This window comes from Mustela nivalis (genome assembly GCF_964662115.1).
Source record: "Mustela nivalis genome assembly, chromosome: 1".
NCBI classification, from domain to species: Eukaryota; Metazoa; Chordata; class Mammalia; order Carnivora; family Mustelidae; genus Mustela; species Mustela nivalis.
This window is the reverse complement of record NC_139020.1, coordinates 187564509-187583130: the sequence shown is the minus strand read 5'-3', so window position 1 is coordinate 187583130 and position 18622 is coordinate 187564509. Positions and strand designations below refer to the sequence as shown.

The 18622-nt window shown below is 40.2% G+C and overlaps 1 protein-coding gene and 1 pseudogene across 11 annotated transcripts in view; both read right to left on the bottom strand.

Moving 5' to 3' along the window:
• Positions 1-18622, bottom strand: part of FHIT (fragile histidine triad diadenosine triphosphatase) — a 1429687-nt gene that overhangs the window by 1265674 nt on the left and 145391 nt on the right. The window lies entirely within an intron of this gene.
• LOC309843824 (metallothionein-1 pseudogene) lies at positions 2001-2380 on the bottom strand (annotated as a pseudogene). The gene has a single exon. The product of its transcript is annotated as a metallothionein-1 pseudogene (transcript).

Below are 18622 nucleotides of genomic sequence, written 5' to 3'. Positions count from 1 at the left end.
TGCAGAGTAATTTCCATGCACAGACCCATAATACTGTATTATAAGGCCCCTTCGATAGATATTTATTTTACCTTCAATTTCTCATGACTACTAACAGTGCTGCCATGAACTTCTTTGTATACTTGGTCAACTATATTGATAGGATATACTGCTAAAAATTTCAAAAAATGTCTAGGGCAAAACATTTCAAACAATGGTTGATAGTTTCCAGACTGCCCAATCCAAAGTTTCCTACATTACTTTACACTCACAATAGAGAGGGTATATCTATCTCTCCATTTTCACTCCCACTGGTTATTAACTCAAATAATTTGTGATTTCATTATGGAAAAAAAAATGGAATTAAAATGAGTCCCCTAAGGTTTCCTTTGGGATTACTAAGTTACTAGGATCCACACAACCAGTCTTGAGAATGAAATAAAGCAACAAACTGACCTCAAGATACCCTGTCTGACTCCCTCAAATAACTCTTCTAATCTGGCCTCATTTATACTGTGACCTCCAATTCTTTCCAGATCGAGTTACATATGGATAAATCTCAGGTCTTGGAACCTAGACCAAAATCCAACAATGAAGTAAAAAGATATCCTGGTAGGGAATGACGACTCTTCAAGATCATTAGAGGTGTCCAGAATTGTCTCCCATGTCCCCAGGCACAAACTAAAATAGCCACTGATTTTTGACAGTATAAATACAGAATGTGCCCTGGTCTGAATAGAAATGAGCCGATCTCAAGCGCAGGACTGAATTTCTAGGAGCTGTGCCGTGTTACCTGGAGGCATGAATTAGGTGGATCTGATTCTACTCTGAAATCAGTAGAAAAACTATTCCAGATGGCTTCTGCCCCTCAAGCACAATCACCCAAAGGACCCTCTTCCAGGTCTACAGGAGGTGCCATTCACCAGCTCCACTCACTGGAGATGCTATGTTTTGCATTCCAAAATGGCACCCAAAGGACTAGCTGATATAATAAACACAGACTAAGAATAACATCATCATCATCTTCATCATAATCTCTGGCAAGATTAGCATTATGGGAACAAAGCACTCTGCTCATTTTTTAATCAACACCACAAGTTAGACACCATTATTATCCGATTTTACAGATGTAAAGTAAAGTGAAAGTAAGTGATCTTTCCAGGGCTTGAACCACTTCTGTATTAGGTCCAAAGCCATGCTCTTGACCATGACACTTACTTACTTTCCATGGGCATAAAATAAACATAGTCCAGAAAAGCAAAAGAGTCCCAAACCTAGGAAGGATGACAGAGCATGGTGGCAGTTAGGGTACGAAGCATAATAGACCAGTCTGACCTAAGTCTCCTGTTTCAAAATGTGTGCATGAAACAGAAAAAAGCATCTATATTAATGTGTTCAGACACAAATGTCTATGGGGGCCAGGAAAATAATATGCATGAGTAGAGTCCACGTGCCCAAGAACGGGAGGGGTGAAGAGCGTGGTGCACAGAACCCAACCAACAAGAGCAATCCCTTGAGCTAATTACTCCCACGTATGCATGCTGTTCAAAGGCTGCCAAATCACCAAAGTTTTTGCGAAATGAAAAATCCAATTTTTAAAGAAGTTTTTATTTTAATCACCCCATACTCAAAAAATCCAATTTTTAAAGCTAACTGTCCCTATTTGTAAATTCTAATTTCAATGTTTTAAAAACATTTCAAGGGTGAGTTTGCAACCTCTGACTTCCATAGATAAGCAATCCACACATAAGGAATAATGTGGAAGGAACTGTAGCAATACTGTGAGATAGCCAGCAGCCAGACATCCCATACCCTTCCTCATAAACCCTTATCTTTTCTTTTTAAGATTTTATTTATTTATAAATAAATATATAGATAGAGCACAAGTAGGTAAAGCTGGAGGCAGAGGAAGAGGAGAAGTAGGCTCCCCACTGAGCAGAGAGCCCGATGTGGGGTTCCATCGCAGAAGCCTGGGATCATGAGCTGAGCCAAAGGTCATGATATTTTTTTTATAAGTCCACAGCTTTTATTATGTAATTCACGAATTTTATAAGGATAAACAACAAGGAATGTAGCAAACTGGTCAGGGTTGTATCCAAAACAAAAAGCACCAAGAAACACTGTAGGTTTGCATACATCGCTCTATTTACATCAGAAACAGGCTCCCAAGGATCAGGCACAGCAGCTGCACTTGTCCGATGCCCCTTTGCAAATGCAGCCCTGGGCGCACTTGGCACAGCCCACCGGGAAACAGGAGCAACAGCTCTTTTTGCAGGAACTGCATTTGCATTCTTTGCATTTGCAGGAGCCAGCGCACGTGCGGGAACCACCTGTACCGCAGGAGCATTTGGGATCCATAGCGTTAATAACCGACAACTGGACTCCGTAGACAGTAGCACAACAAAAAGCAGGCACTTGGCAGAAGTGTGCCACTTAACTGACTGAGCCACCCAGGTGCCCCAAGACACTTATCTTTCCCAGGAATTTGGAAAGTAGCAATGTGCTCAGGGAAGATAGGCCCTTCCCCCAGTCCAAGAGGCCGTATCATGATTGGTCTAAACCAGTGCAGTTGACTTGAGTTTTCCTTTACCAATGACCAGTCTAAGAGGGGAGACATATGTGACCCAGTTCTGGCTAGAGAGAAATAAAAGGGACATCTGCTGGAAGACTTTAAGGAAAGCCTTACTTTCCTGAAACAATAAACAAGAGAAGCCTGACACAAAAGGTCATTCTTTCCTATCCTATGTTGGATGCTAATCTGGGACACTAGGGTACTAAAAGCTCTGGCAGCCTTCTTGTGACCATAAAGCAACCATGCAAAGGATGAAGGCCAACACATCACTGATGGTATAATGGAAGCAAGGAAGGGGCTTGGGTCCTTGGTGAGTGGCTAAGTCAACCATGAAACTGTTTCTCTTAAGCTTCTTGTTCAGAAAACAGCAAACATGCTTGTGCTTTAGGACACTACTAGTTGGGTTTTCTGTTACTTGGTACTGATTACATTCTAGTGAAGTATGTCTCTTTCAACCTCTCCTCAGAGTTCTAGCCTTTTGTTTACAACATCCCTAATGCGGAAAACTTCAGCAACATCAAGTTTATGCAGTTAAAGTCTGCAACAACATGTGAGATGAGGCTCTGCCACTTGAGAACACCCACACTCTGCTTCAAAAATTTAAATTATGCTGTTAGCTTTTCAAGATGGATGAAATCCTTTACAGCATCATATAGCAAGGACTTAACTGCTCTCATGGTTGCCAGGCAACTGCATACGTATATGCTGCCTAGAAACAAAATTTATGACCCTTGACTCCCCAAAGGAGGGTCTTTCTCCACAACTGATAGGCATATGCCCAAGTCTGACACTTTCCATCCAGCAAAGGTCATGGTGTACATCGAGGCTATCCAACAATCCCAAGCTCATTATACTGCCAACTAATATCATTCTTGATCACATCATAAATTGTGGTTTCTGCATGCAAAGCCCAGTGACAGAGCAAAGACTGTCCTGGGGCATAATTCCCTGTCCTCTGGCCTGTCTCATTATATAGACTGATTGGGTACCGTCCAGGCAAAGGAAAAGAACATGTGAAGGTTCCTATCAGCCTGAAGAATCACGGTCAGGTGAACAGTTTTGTAAATATCTACCAATATGCAAGGAAAGTTTGTCTTCACACCAAGTGAGATAATAAACTTTAATAACGCCTCGTGGAGCTTCTAATGTTAAGAATCATTTAAAAAAAGATACATGCACATGCAGGCTAAGATATGCTCATCATTTTATTAGTGCAGAAACTTCAAAATGCAAATACAAATGCCCCACATTTACAATTCATGATGGTTCCGGTGTTGTGTTTTTACAAGTGAATTTTTGAATACTTTAAATTCATAGAATCACAGTATGTAAAAATCAAGAGAGACCCTGAGATCAAGCAAATGAATCCAAGAGAATGTAAGATGCACCACTCCTTGGGGGTCAACACAGCCCCCTAGTTGCTTGACTCCTGGTCTAGTGTTCTCATCCAAAACCAACGTGCTTGTCCCTCATGCAATCAACCCTTCATCATTGTGGCGATGAAGGTCAGGTACAATTTAGTTTCAATCTGATGACAAACCAAACTGTCCATTTAGCCCTTGGTTGCAGTGGTAGTCAGAATGAGATTAAGTGGCATGTGAGTCACTCCTTGCTCATGCTCCACCCCCGAAATTAACAGGGGCTTAAACACACAAGCTTTTGTTCTCTCACTGAACAAGAAAATGGGAGATCAGCAGTCCAGGGCTGGTATGGTAATCCACAGATTCATTACAGACCCACGTGCCTCCTAATTTACCAACTCCTCATTCATAGAGAATGATCTTCCTTAACATGGTCAAAGGGGACAGACGAGCCATTACATTTGCATCCCAGTCACCAGAAAGGAAGACCTTTCCATAAACTGTCTAAGTAAGAATTCTCCTAGTTTGGGTTCCCCTGAAAGCAAAGCCCCAGACAAGAACCAAGAGCATGGGTTCCGGTGGCTTATTTGGAAGGGGAGCCTAGGAAAGTGAAAGGAGAGAGGGGACCGGCAGACCTGGAAGGGAAGGGGCAAGAGCAATAAAGCATGTGTTATCGAGCTGGTTATGAGGCTGAGCGACTTAAGTTCAACACCTCTGGGGACCACACAAATAACTGTGCGGAATATATATCAAAACAGTCCTCCTCACTGACAGAGGCTGGGGCGGTTATCTACCAAAATCTCTAGGTCCTCCAGAGGTCAAACTGATACAACATGGCCCAAGGCCTCAGGTGAACAAAAACAGGCATTCACCATAAATCACATTGTTAGCATAAACTACTTGGCATGGCCCAAGGTCAAAGGTATACACAGACACTCTAATTCATCAGGCTGTTTCAAGGGCTCAAAGGTTATCTCCTAGGATCCAACTAAGCTAGTCTTTTCATTGGAATGTGTGGCATTTTAACACCTCAAGTTTGGAGTTAAGATTGCACTCTACAACCTATTTGGCAAGAACTTAGTCATAAGGCCATACCCACCTACAATAAAAGAAGGAAATGCAGTCTTCGCTCTGGGCAGCCAGTTACCTACTTAACATCTGGTAATTCTATAACTGCAACAGCAGTTCTCAAACTATAGCATGTCAGAATCACCTACAGAGCGGGTAAAATAGGCCTCAGGAGCTCCCCAACCCCTCACCACCACACCCCCTGCTAGCTTCTGGTTCTAGTAAGTTCAGTAGGTCTGGGATGAGGACTGAGAATTTGCATGTCAACAAGTTCGCAGATGCATTAGTTTTGTGCTGCCAGAATAAATAATCATAAGCTCAGGGTTTAAAACAACACAAAGTCACTCTCACTGTCCTGTGCGTCAGGTCTCAGGTTGCATACAGGTTACGGGCCTTTTTGAAGGCTCTAGGGGAGTCTTGGTTTCCTGGTTCATTCAGGTTATTTGCACAATTCAGTTCTGAGGTCTCTGCTTCTTTACTGGTTATGAACTGCGGGCATTCTCAACTTCTAGTGTGGACCTGTTCCTACATAGTCAAGTCAGCAAAGACAGCTTGGGTCACTTTCATGTTTGACTCTCTCCTGCCTTTCTATAGTCAAATCTCTCTGATTGCAGCCTGAAAAGATTCTCTGGTTTTCCAGATGCTGGTGTGATTACATGAGGTCCACCTGGATAAGCCACAATTACTCCCTCATCTCAGGGTCTACAATCTTAATTACAGCCCCAGAAATCCCTTTTGCCACACACTACTCTAGACAGATGATCAGAGCAGAGACTGAGATGGGGAATCAGCATGTTGACTAGCATGCTACCAGGCATGCAGACCTTAACCAATAAATGTGTGATTGTGAATAAATGAATAAATAGAGGGATAGATGAGTGAATGAATAGACATAAAAAGATAGGCTTAAGCATGTTGAAGCATGACGTAACCAGGTGAAGGCTACAGGCTGAAGTGGAATTAAAGTTCAGAGAATATTCTCTCTCCTTCAGGTTTGTGTAGGTCACTAAAAACATTGGGTGTATCAGTGAAAATCACTCAAAAGACACCTATGGAAGTGGAAACACTTGTTTGGAAATTTCCAAATTTCAACTCCCTCTAATTCATCTCTATCTTCCTAACCTACTGTGATCTAATGCAATCCCTCCAGCTCTATCCAGGATGATGGGAGAAGAAAGTGTGCACAGGAGCTCCTGTCTTCTCCTGCTCTTTTTCTTTGCTACCAATATAGTGCTGCACAGTGACTGCCAATTGCCTTTTTCCAAGGCATCTTTTGAGAGCATCTCCCTTGGACCACCCAGCATAGACAACTCCAGAATTTTTGATCATATTATAATACAATATATTATAATATATATGATATATATATCATATATATCATATATATGATATTGGTCATATCATATTTGGTCTTATGATATATGCATCCCTAACAAGTGCCATCCCTAAGACAATGCAGCCTGTCATCCAATATTCTGTCATTTAATTCATGGTGCTGTTTATCTTGGCTGCAGGACAATAAATTATTGGTATATTCAGAAAGTCTCATACCACCTTTCCTCCTCTCCATTATCATAAAAGTTAAAATTACTTATTTATTAAACAAATAATTTATCTGAACATTTTAACAATGCCCTAGCACTTATGAAGGGTTTATTTCAATTTTGTTAGAGATACAAAGTCAAATATCACTGTGGTACAAGTTGTCCTGTTTTTCTAGTATATAATAATATACATATGGGGTTCCATTTTGGCCTTTAACAATTAATACAAGAAGCATGATGGATCCACAGCAATCTCCTTGAAAAAATAAGAAATGGGTACCAGCAAAAATTTATCTATGGAATGCAAGGCCTTGATGCAGCTCTTGCAAAAGTACTCCAAAAGTAAAAGGGAAAAAAACCCAAAAAACATACTCCAAGTCAAGACCCGTTAAGAAAGAGCCAGAAACGCTCACAGATTATTGTTGGGAATGTAGAGTAAACAATATTTCTGGATTACAACCTAGCAATATGCATCAAATGTTCACAGCTTTAAAGTGTTCATTTCTGGGGCAGTTGAGTGGCTCAGTCGGTTAAGCATCTGCCTTTGGCTCAGGTCATGATCCCAAGATCCTGGGATCAAGCCCCAGGTCAGGCTCCCAGCTCCGCAAAAGGCCTGCTTCTCCTTCTGTCTCTGCCTGCCCCCATCCCACACACCTTATACTCTCTGTTCCTCTCTCCCTCTGTCAGAGGTTAAACAAAATCTTTGAAAAAAAATCAAAATAAAATGTTCATTTATTCATCATTATTTCAAGAATCATATCACACGGAATTAATAAAAGATGTGCCAAAGAATATATCCTATATGGATGTTCACTTAGTGTTACTTCCCATGAAAAGAAATTGACAGAAATGTACAAGTCCACAAATAGCTTATTGATACATTTTACTACCTACAAAATGGATTGTTATGTAGTCATTAAAAATGATGTTCCTGAAGAATTTTAGTTTATAGGAATATGCACAAAAATTTGCATGCCATCAAATTAAGTGGAACACCAAGATGTAAAACAGCATAGGCAGTCTCTATCCAATATGTTCTTTTTTTTTTTTTAAGATTTTATTCATTTATCTGACAGACAGAGATCACAAGTAGTCAGAGAGGCAGACAGAGAGAGGGGAAGGGACGCAGGCTCCCGGCTGAGCAGAGAGCCCGATTCGGGTCTCGATCCCAGGACTCTGGGACCATGACCCGAGCCGAAGGCAGAGGCTTTAACCCACTGAGCCACCCAGGCACCCTATCCAATATGTTCTTAATGTATATGTGCATATGTATTTATATTTTTGCACAGATACATAGAAAGTGATCAATAAATATTTTTGAATGTGTAAGCAGCGTGCGTGCGTGTGTGGGGGGAGAGCAGAAAGATAAAGTTAAGTACCCCCCAAAAGTTGTATTGGTTAGATGCTGGAATTCTGGGGCATGCTTACGCTCTGCCTCATACTCTTTCATGTTTTCTGTGTTGCCTCAAACACACGTTATTTTTGTACTCCAGAAATATCTATCATTACTGATTTGTGGGCTAAAGAAACTCATTGCTATTCTCCCTGGAGTATTCCAATGATGCAAGCACTCTGTTGCTGGACACCTTCCCCCTTGTTTAGTCTCTTCCAAAATCCATGGCTTTGGAGCCAGAATCATCCGGATTCAAATCCTAGCTCTTTACTTTAAAGCTCTGTGACCTTGGGTAAGTTCATTCATCTCTCTGAGGGTCCTACACCTCTGGTATGGGGATGTCTGGGGAAGTAAATGAGAAGTTCCGAGCTCATCAAATAGTTATTTGTCCCTCCCACTCCTTTCTAACAGGACCTGACTCTGATTTTGTTTAGTTAATGGGGGCCTACACCCAACACCACCACTCACGGACAAAAGGTGGGCCCTACCCAGCCCAGGACAAACACAGTACCTTCTTTCTCCTTGGCGAGGATTGTTCTAAGGTATGGTTTAAAATTCTGGCCAATTGACTAGGAGCACAAATTGTTGGGGGGGCTTCTGAGAAAGTTTTCCTCATTCTTAAGAAAACAAAGAACACACAAAAGTATAGAAAATCTTCTCCATGTCAGGCCTTCAGACACTGCTATGCAATGGTATCTGGAAGAACCCTAGCCAACCTGGAACATAAGGGGACAAGCCTATAAAGAAAGTAATAACACCTGAAAGAGTGCCAAAAACCTTGAAAGAACCCTGGTTTCAATAATGTTATTGAATTCTAGAAAGGCCTTAGTTTTTCATCTACATTTTAACATTTTTCTTTAAGTCAGTTGAACTGGATTTTGATTAGTTTCATCTGAAGAAACCCTAAGTCACACAGAAACCACAAGTGTCAAACCCAGGACAAAGATCTGAGTTCAACAGATGTACGTCTTCCCTTCTTTCTAGCATCCTCCAGATATACATACAATATGCACAATGTGCACGTAGGTTATAGGGAAGAAGACAAGAAAGAAAGGGTAAATAGACTTTTTTTCCACCTCCAAAAATACACACCCAGGACCCAATTTCTCTAATTTTAATATAAAGTCCCTAATAAATGAGGGACAAAGGAAAGACTTCTGTGGCAGGAGACTGTACCCTGCTAAAAAGGAATTCTAGGCCTTCTCAGAAAATCTAGAATAACAAAGACCTCCCCCAATCCCTCTCTCCCTGTAGGTCTTGAACTGGCCAGAAGCCATGTTTTTGTAAGAGGTACCCCAGATAGATCAGGATGGATGGAGTGCATACCATTATATCAAAAGAAAATATTTACCACTTGAATATGCTTAGGCTACATCAACTGAGGCTCTCAATCAAGTTATGAAGACTGACGGCTTCCTTGGCCTATAGGACTCTATAACAATAAAATACGCGCTTTTCTAAAAATGACATTGATAGCAGTCAAATGACTGGACCACTAATTTATTCAGTTCCATATTCCAAACTGAACAACCTCCTTTTCTCATATCCTTTTGCATATGATCCCAATAGGGAAGAACAAACCAGCCTGAGATATGCTTAGATACTTTGTATTTTAGTTAAAAATAAAGTGTTAATTTTTTAAAGCCTGGAAGATTATCTGTAATTTGGTTCTAACGTCCCAAAAAGTTTGTGCTACTGGAATTCAGAATCACCCTACCAGCACTGAAAATTCAGAATTCTTGAGTATTCAAAAGCCTTTGGGGGTTGGTTTGTGTGCCTCCTTTTTATGACTATTGCTCCCTATCCCAGAATACGGCCCTCAATAAGAAGGGCTAACAGTGTCCTGCTGGCCCTGTTCCTATGTGTCATCTTGCTACATTTCCAGTTAATGGCATGACTGTAATGACTAGCAATTTAAATAATGGAGGATGAAGCAGAGGCAACTATAAGGACACAATGCAGAAATTGCCACAGTTTATCAACATCACTGGCACCCAGCTCTTCATTACCTCCTTGAATAGGGTCAAAGTAGTTAAAGTGATGCTGTAAATACTGACTAAAACAAAGTCGCTGTTTATTCTTGATTTGGCATTGGGTATTTATAACAAACAAGTTGCGTTTCCCAGGCATGGGTTATTAGACACGAGAGTGTAATTGATATTAACCAACTTTCAGGCTCCAGTAACTTTTTTTCACTGTGTGTCAGTTTAATTTTTTTCAAGCATAAGTAGTGCATGCCAAATGTAAAACAAGAGGAAAAACACACAAAACCCCTTAAGCCTTCAGTACTAAGTGAAAAACAACTAATCCATTTTTCTTATAGACTCCTTTAGATTTGCATTCAACTCAGAGAAAGTCTTCTCTTTTTGAAAAGGTATTTCAAATTTAATTTAATTTAATTATATATATATATATATATATATATATATATTTTTTTTTTTTTTTAAACAAAACTGCTCTAACCGTAATCTTGTTTTCCTTTAGAAGTGGAACAGTATAGACTAATGCTCCAAAACACTAACGGTGCATCTACTATACTACGGCAGAAGCTGAACATTGGTGACCAACTGGCCAAATCTGGCCCATTGCTCAGTTTGATTTGGGCCAGCGCTAATGGCAGACTTAGTGTTTTAACACTTTAAAATCCTTTTAAACATTTACAAACTAAGAGACCTCATAGAAAATGCTGGAAGCTCTGTCCCTATAGGCACCAGACTCCTACATGGTAACAAACAGCTCGGGCTGAGTTGAGGCTGCTTCCATCAGGACAGGGAACACACTCTGCATTCCATCACCTCATGCCTCCCTTGAGCCTCCCTGCCACTGAGTCCAAATGTCAATTATCTCCCTCCTTAATTGTAGTGTTATTTTTCTTACAGTGAAGATCGAAGACAAATATTGCATGTTGGTGTGTCTCCATCACAAGTGAGAAAACTAAAGAAGGGTTAAGAGGACTGGAGGTTTTAAGAAGAATGAAGAAACTGTACTTCCATACAGAAGTATGGGATTTCTTAACCTTACTTCCTTTGCTCAATAATGGAATCTTCCTAGCTGCCCTCCAAGGGTATTTAAATGGATGACTCTTTGTGAAAAGCACCAAGCTAGAAATTCTGTGGAAAGGAAGCCAGATGAGCAGAAAAGCCAGGCTAAGTTCAGTCTCAGATAAAAGCTATCAAGACAAGAGGTTGGAAAACAAGCAATCCACTTGTAAGAAAAACTGAGAAAACAGCAAGCATGGTATTGAGGACGAGGAAGGATAAAACATGTCCTGATGGTCTACCAAAAACATCTTAGCACCTGGCCAACCTCCTTTCAGAGAGTAAGTTACGCACTACAGGAACCTGCCTTCGCTGTCTGAAATCATCCAGATATTCTTGGTATGAGCTCCAGCAGGAGCCTTTTGTCTCTCTCCAGCTGTGAACCCTCGGTGCCCATTTGGTTTTATGGTCTCTCTCTCCTTCTGCAGTGTGGGGGGAGTATTACAGGAGATGGTCATTTTTAACAAGAAGAATAAACACACGTGTGCACCCCACTCAGAAAATATTACTTGATGGTGTCCACACCCATAAGAGATTTCACTCAGAAATACTTCTCTAGTAACCAAAAACACTAAAGGTCTTAAGGTCCAACAAGTCTGAAATAAAGAAAGGTTAGGGAAGTTAATGTATAGAAACAAGCTAAAAAAGAACTCTTCAGAAAACCAGAAGAGGTGTGTAGCACACACAGGGACATTTTCACCAAATCCCACAGTAAAGAACTCAAGGGAAACTTCAGTATAACTGGGGCAGGGTAATGAAGAGTAGAATAAAGAATAAGTGTGTATTAATTTCCTATAATGTACCAAGCCCTGTGTATACATTTTAACAAGTTTTAATAATAATACTTTTGTTGCTCATTCATTCATTTAGAAGTATTTATTCACTGCCTTCTATGGGTCAGGCCTCTCTAGGGATACAGAAATTTAAAGACGTGGTTTTCCTATTGTCAAGGAATATTTTCACTCTGATGAAAATAATAATGGTTATAAATATGACAGCGATAATACAATGAGTTAATAATGCTGTCATTTACTGCCTGCTTACTATGTGATAGGAACTGTGCCAAGCACTTTATGTTACTTTTCATTTAATCCCGCATAAATGCCCTATGATTGAAGTACTAATATCTTCATTTTACCGAGAAGGAAAGTGAGCCATAGAGAGACTACGTAGCTTGCCTAAGGTTATACGGCTAACAAGTGGAAAATTCAAGATTTAAACGCTGCCTCTTTTCTATACCAGATGAACAGATTTTCTGCTACCTCAACTGAACACTGGCTGCAATGGAGGTATGACAAGGACAATGGAAGCAGAATGGAGTGCCCTTAAATGCTTTTTAATTTACAAAGCACTTTCCCATACAGAGAGGAAGCTCCAGAATTCATCAGCCCCAAGAGGTGGTATTGGTAGGAAATGTAATAGACTTTCAAAATGGTCAAGGTATGATGACAAAGTTACAGAGGCCTGGTAAAAAGAGTCTGGAATGGACCAACCTTTTCAGACCCAGAGGCAAAAAGAAAAGTTAAGTTCTCCCATGATATCCTTCTTGGGAGCTGATTGGGAGCTGATTGGATGAACCACACATGCCTCAATTTCCAAGTTTCTGAGAAGAAAGAGTCAACAAACTTTCACCCCATTTTTTTTTTAACCTAAAGTCTACTGAAGATAATACATAAAGGATGTATCAATTATTTAGTGCCTACTATGTCTCTGGCAGAGCAATAGTTACCTTATAGTTACCTTGTATATTGTTTCTAATCTCCTCAACACCATGAGATTCAACCCTATAGAAAAGAAGAAAGCTGGGCTCAGAAAGGTCAAGTGATTTATCCAAGGCCACACAGAGAGTAAGTGCTAGAGGCATGATTTGACCTTGGAATAATGTGATTCCAACATCAATACTTTCATCTTAACACCAAAGTATAAAGTATCAAGACAAATATCCCTACAAATATTCAGCATGCTTCTTTTAATTCTCCATTCCTCATTCATTCTTTCAAAATCGATTTATCCTGCAGGTCCAAGGAACATAGTACCTATACTCACCCTGACCTCAGGAAAGGTGAAAAACAGGAATGAGGATTAAAACCAGGACGGGGAAATGGTGCCACTTTGCACAGAGCCTTCAAGCCCCTGACAAAAAATGTAGGCAGCCATCCCACGTAGAATGTGTTAACATGTCAATTTTTGTCACCAGTGAGAAGATATCCCCCCCACCACTTAAATCATTCAGTGGCTCCCCACTGCCTTTAGACTAATCCTAAGTGTTTAAACTAGCCTTCAAGTTGTTCCGAAATTCTCCAGCCTTGTCACTGACCATATGTCACCATCCCAACTTTTTTGTGGACCTTACTCTTTCACATCCCAGCTTTACATGGGCTGTTCCTTTTGTCCAAAAGATGGTCCTCAGTCCTCACATCCCATTAGCTGGCTAACTCCCACCACTCAGCTCAGAAGTCTCAGATCAAAAGGTACTGGTCTCTGGGAAGCCATCCCCAATGCCCTCGCATCTTTTATGTTATACAATGTGCTGTGAGTTTTATTATCTCTCTCCTCAATCACTTCCTTCCTTGAGGGCAGGCACGGTCTTTGCTAGCTTCCCAGCACCTTGCAAACAGCCTGGCACATAACAGGTACTCAATAAATATCTTGGGAGTAATTGTTAGGTTAGTGAATCAAGTGATTGATGGACTGATTGATTCTTGTTGAGACTACTGAGTCAAGGAAGCCACACGAGGTTATGCTATGGTCCAGGGGAACACAGCTCCTCATTACGGAAGCCTGGAGGTATTTATTAGAGGTACTTGGCTAAGTAGGGAGAGTGTAATGACTAGTTGGTCAAGGGAGACAGCAAGTCAGAGAAAAGCAGAGCCAGCGGGCAGTTGCTGGGGAGACTAAAATTCCACAGATGATGAGCCATTAGCATGCAACACTGGGTAATCTGATTTTCATGACAGACAGATTTATTATGACTTCTAAATATATAAATCCCAGGTTATGCTTTACAGCTAACCTAACAACTTGATATATGTGTCTGACATCCCATCTTAAAATCAGATTCCAGCTTCTAATTAATTTTTATTCACCCTCCACTGTAACTAGAGAGGCAGAAAATCTCAGTGGGATAAACAATAGACAAGGTATTAGTCGTTTGTATTTTGTGGTGCATTTTCCATCAAAACGCTGAGTTTCCTTTTTCTTTGCCACAAACGGGAAAGTACCCAATTCTTCCTATGACTTTTAGGAGGAATGAGTGAAGAATATTGTATAGCAAACTGACAGTATTTCTAGAAAGTGGATACCCACCCCTCCCCCTCCAACCTCATCCCACACACATAAGTTAGAATGATACCATTCTAGTCGGTTCGAAGGCTGATCATGGCTTATTACCATCTCACCTTCTCCAATAATATTTTTATTAAACAACTCTTTTTTTTAAAAGATTTTATTTATTTGACAGAGAGAGAAATCACAAGTAGGCAGAGAGACAGGCAGAGAGAGACAGGGGAGGAAGCAGGCTCCCTGCGGAGCAGAGAGCCCAACATGGGGCTTGATCCCAGGACCCTGGGATCACGACCTGAGCCAAAGTCAGAGGCTTTAACCCACTGAGCCACCCAGGTGCCCCTATTAAACAACTCTTAAGCTGAGTTTCTAACTCCATAAATAACTGACTTTATACCAAAAATAAAGTTCATGAGAGCTGAAAATAATACCAACAGCTTCTGACACAATCTCAACAACATCCAAAATTCACTCATACCCAAATACCTTGTGAACAGTGCAAAGTGGCTGGGAAATGTTGGTAATCTGAAAATTTCTTTAAAATGGGCTTTCAGTAGTCTGTGTTTTTTTTAAAAATATACTATTAATGTATGTATGTATATAATTTTTAAAACATTTCCTTCCTTTTTTTTTTTTTTTTTTTTTTTTTTGCCCAAATATCAAAGTCAACACGATCACCACAGGCTGGATTAGGAAAAAACAACTATTCACATTCAGCAATTAATTTTTTTTAATTTTATTTATTTCTTTGACAGAGAGGGAGACAGTAAGGAAGTGGAAGAGGGAGAAGCAGGCCTCCCACTGAACAGGGAGTTGATGTGGGGCTTAATCCCAGGACCCTGGAATTGCTCTAAACTGAAGGCAGACACTTATAGAATGAATCACCAGGTACCCCTCACTTTTTTTAAAGTCGGGGGGACAGGAAGGATTAAGGGAGAGGGAGAATCCTAAGCAGACTCCATGCCCAATGCATGAACCCAACATGGGGCTTAGTCTCACATCCCTGCGATCATGACCTGAGCTGAAGCCAGGAATTGGACATTTAACTAAATGAGCCACCCAGCCACCTCTCACATTCAATTTTTTTTTTAAATTCAATATGGAGTTTCACTATGTGTCAGGCACTGTCCTCAAAACTTTAAATGCACTTAAATCTTCCCCCACACTCCATAAGATATCATAATTTTCTCCTCTTGACATGAGAACACTAAGGGACACAGGTTTTAAAAGTTGCTTGCAGTCACAAAACCGGTAAGTGGTAGAGCCAAAATTTTAACTGACACTGATGAGGCTCTATCACCTTGAACTTCACCAATATACTGCCTCAGGGACTTAAGGGAGAACTTACTAAATAAATTATAGTGTAAACAGCCAGATGTGTTTGCCAAAGCCATAAATCCAAACTACACAATCAACCTCACATTGAGAGCACTATAGTGTTTCTGGCTTTTTATAAGCAGATTTAAACAAATCTGGATTCCAGCCTGTTTACCTGCCTCAGGATGGAATATGAACTGGCAGGAGGAATACATCCAGCCCAGAACTTGTCTGACAGACATCCTGAATCACAAAGGCTACCACTTTCTGGTTCACAGTAGTGGAAAGAAGCAAATACAAAACGAATGTCTGAAAAATCTCCTCCTCATTTTGGTACAAATATATGGCTTCTAAATCTCCAGTGTCTATCCGATTGAATTGATGGCATGACAGTTGCATTATTAAATGCACACACACACACACACACACACACCCCACATAGAGACTCCATTCAAAATGTGTCTTAATCTGAGCCCTGCAAACATTCTTTAAAAAATGGATTCACATAATGACAAAAAGAAGTTCATTCACTTGCCCTTCAGGATACATAATACTGTATTTACCCAAACAAAATTGCATATTCTCCATACAAAATCAAATTTATGTATACATTAGTACTTTTATTTCTTTCCCTGAGAAAAGTTTATTGTAAGGATTGAATATACCCTGGATACAAGTGAAAATAATAATCATTTAAAATAATAAAAATTTTAATTAAAATTATCATCAGAATTTTCAAAGTTATTTCATTGTGTTTCTTAAATGAATTGAGAGTAGAGCAGAAATCAAACCAACATTTGCAAGAACACATAAAGCATTCATATTACAGCTAATCTATATGGTTGATTTGTAAGTTTCAGAGCCTTTTAATAAAACCATATTTTGACTCCAGCACTATTCAGTTAGGGCTTTATCAAAATATCTAATTGCAAAATAAGATCTATAACGTGCAGATGAAACCGCACACAATATAATCAAATCCTTAGTATGAAGCCATTCAATTTGTCATTCCAGGGTCTGTTCTCTGGCCCCATTCCAGTTCAAAATAGCTTCTCCAGTAACACCACATTGCCCTTCCTCCCCTTTGCCCTCAAAATTATTGGAGCATAATGTAATTCTTTTACAAGCCCTAGGAAAATATTATTGAAATGCACAGGCAAAAATGCAGAGATGAAATGGAACAGGAAGAAAAAAACAAGTTCTTAAAAAATGGAATATCAATTACTGTTTTTAATAACAGTGGTAATAGCTTTAGTGCTAAGAAAAAAAATTGCCCAGGGACAAAATAGATGTTCAATATTACAGTGCACTAATGAGTACATTCACATATAATTTTTTGAAATTTATATCTAAGAATAACTGCAAATAGAATTTAGTATCAATAGGAGTTTCCAAAATCCATTCATTTTTCCTCTAATCATATTGAATATTTAAAATGTTTGATTAGACCTGATTATTTTCTTCTGGACCCAACAAAGAACCCCAACAGCTTTGAAAGTGATAGATTAGTGGGGCATTTCCCATCAATGGGCAACTTCCCCACTCCCACCCCAGGCTATCACAGCAGGAAGAAAAACAATGAGAAAGTTTGTTCAAATTCACATGCCAGCCACTGAACAAAATCTACCGAGAACAAGGAGAGAACCAGCCTTGTCAAAGGGCCACTGCAAAAGTAAAGAGGAAGAGGCAGAAATCCAAACTTAGTGCATATGATTTTGCCATCTCTTCATTTCATGGCAGCCTGGAGAGAAGCCTCTGACAGAGAGCCATCTCCCACTGCCCCTGAAAACATTAAAAGAATACAAGCCCTAGCAAATCTCCTACTACTCAAAACTGAGAAGAAGAAAGGGAAATGTAGCTAATCTGCAGTAACCCTGCTTCCTTATTCAGATTTCTGGAAGCATAATAAAATAGAGAGGCTGTGTCTCCAGGATTCTAATTCCAGCTGTGCCCCACAAGTTGGAAAAAACAAGAAGAGACATGTTAACTGCCCATACCAAACTGCCCCTCCTGCTGCCATTCTTCCAAATAATTCTGAGGAAGGCTGTGAGCCATTCTAAATGCTTTAAGAAGATATATCCCTGACCGGGCAAAGAGATTTAGGTGAATTCCCGGCTGAATGCAGAATAAGGAACAAAATGCTCTCTTGAGGTGCTCAATCCTTGATGTATTGTGTTCTACTGTCTGCTAAAAGCATCATCTCCCCATAATTAAATGTTCAAGTTCTACTTTGATAGTCCATGTAAAATTCAATTTGGTCAACTCAGTGCACCATCCACCCAGAGATTGCCTTTCCATCCATCCTGCATTAGTTTCCTAGGGCTACCGTAGCAAAATACCACAAACTGTGTGTGGCTGAAAGGAAAGGAATGTATTGTCTCACAGTTCTGAAGGCAAGAAGTCCTAAATCAAAGGTGTCCATGGGGCTATGCTCCTTCTGAGAATCTGGGTAGAGACCTTCTTTCCTTTTCTTAGCTTCTGGTGGTGGCCATCAACCCTTGGCACTTGCCAGCCTGCAGCTGCATCACTATATGCCTCTGTTACCACATTCTCTCTTGTGTGTCTCTGTGTCTCTCCTCTTCTTGGAAGGACACCAGTCATATTGTATTCAGGGCCCATCCTATTGCAGTATGACCTCATTTTAACTAATAACATTTGCAGTGCCCATGATTCCAATACAGTCACATTCTGAGGCAACGGGAGATTGGGATTTCAAATATCTTTGGCAGGGACGCCATTCAATCTAGAACACTCCTGTACTGAATCAATCACCAAGCTACGTCCAGACTATTTCCTAACTGTCTCTCAAATCTCCACTTCTTTCTCCTCCACCACTACCAATTTCCACAACAACATTTCACCTGGATAATGACAAGAATTTCCCAAAACCTGCCCTCATTTTTGCATCGCTCCAATCAATTCTCAAAAAAAACCTTAATTGGAATATAACATACATGTGGAAAAGTGCATAAATTATAATCGATTTCCACAGAGTGCCCATATCCATGTAACCTCCACCCAAGTCAAGACAGAGAATATTACCAACAGCCTAGAAAGACACCTCATAA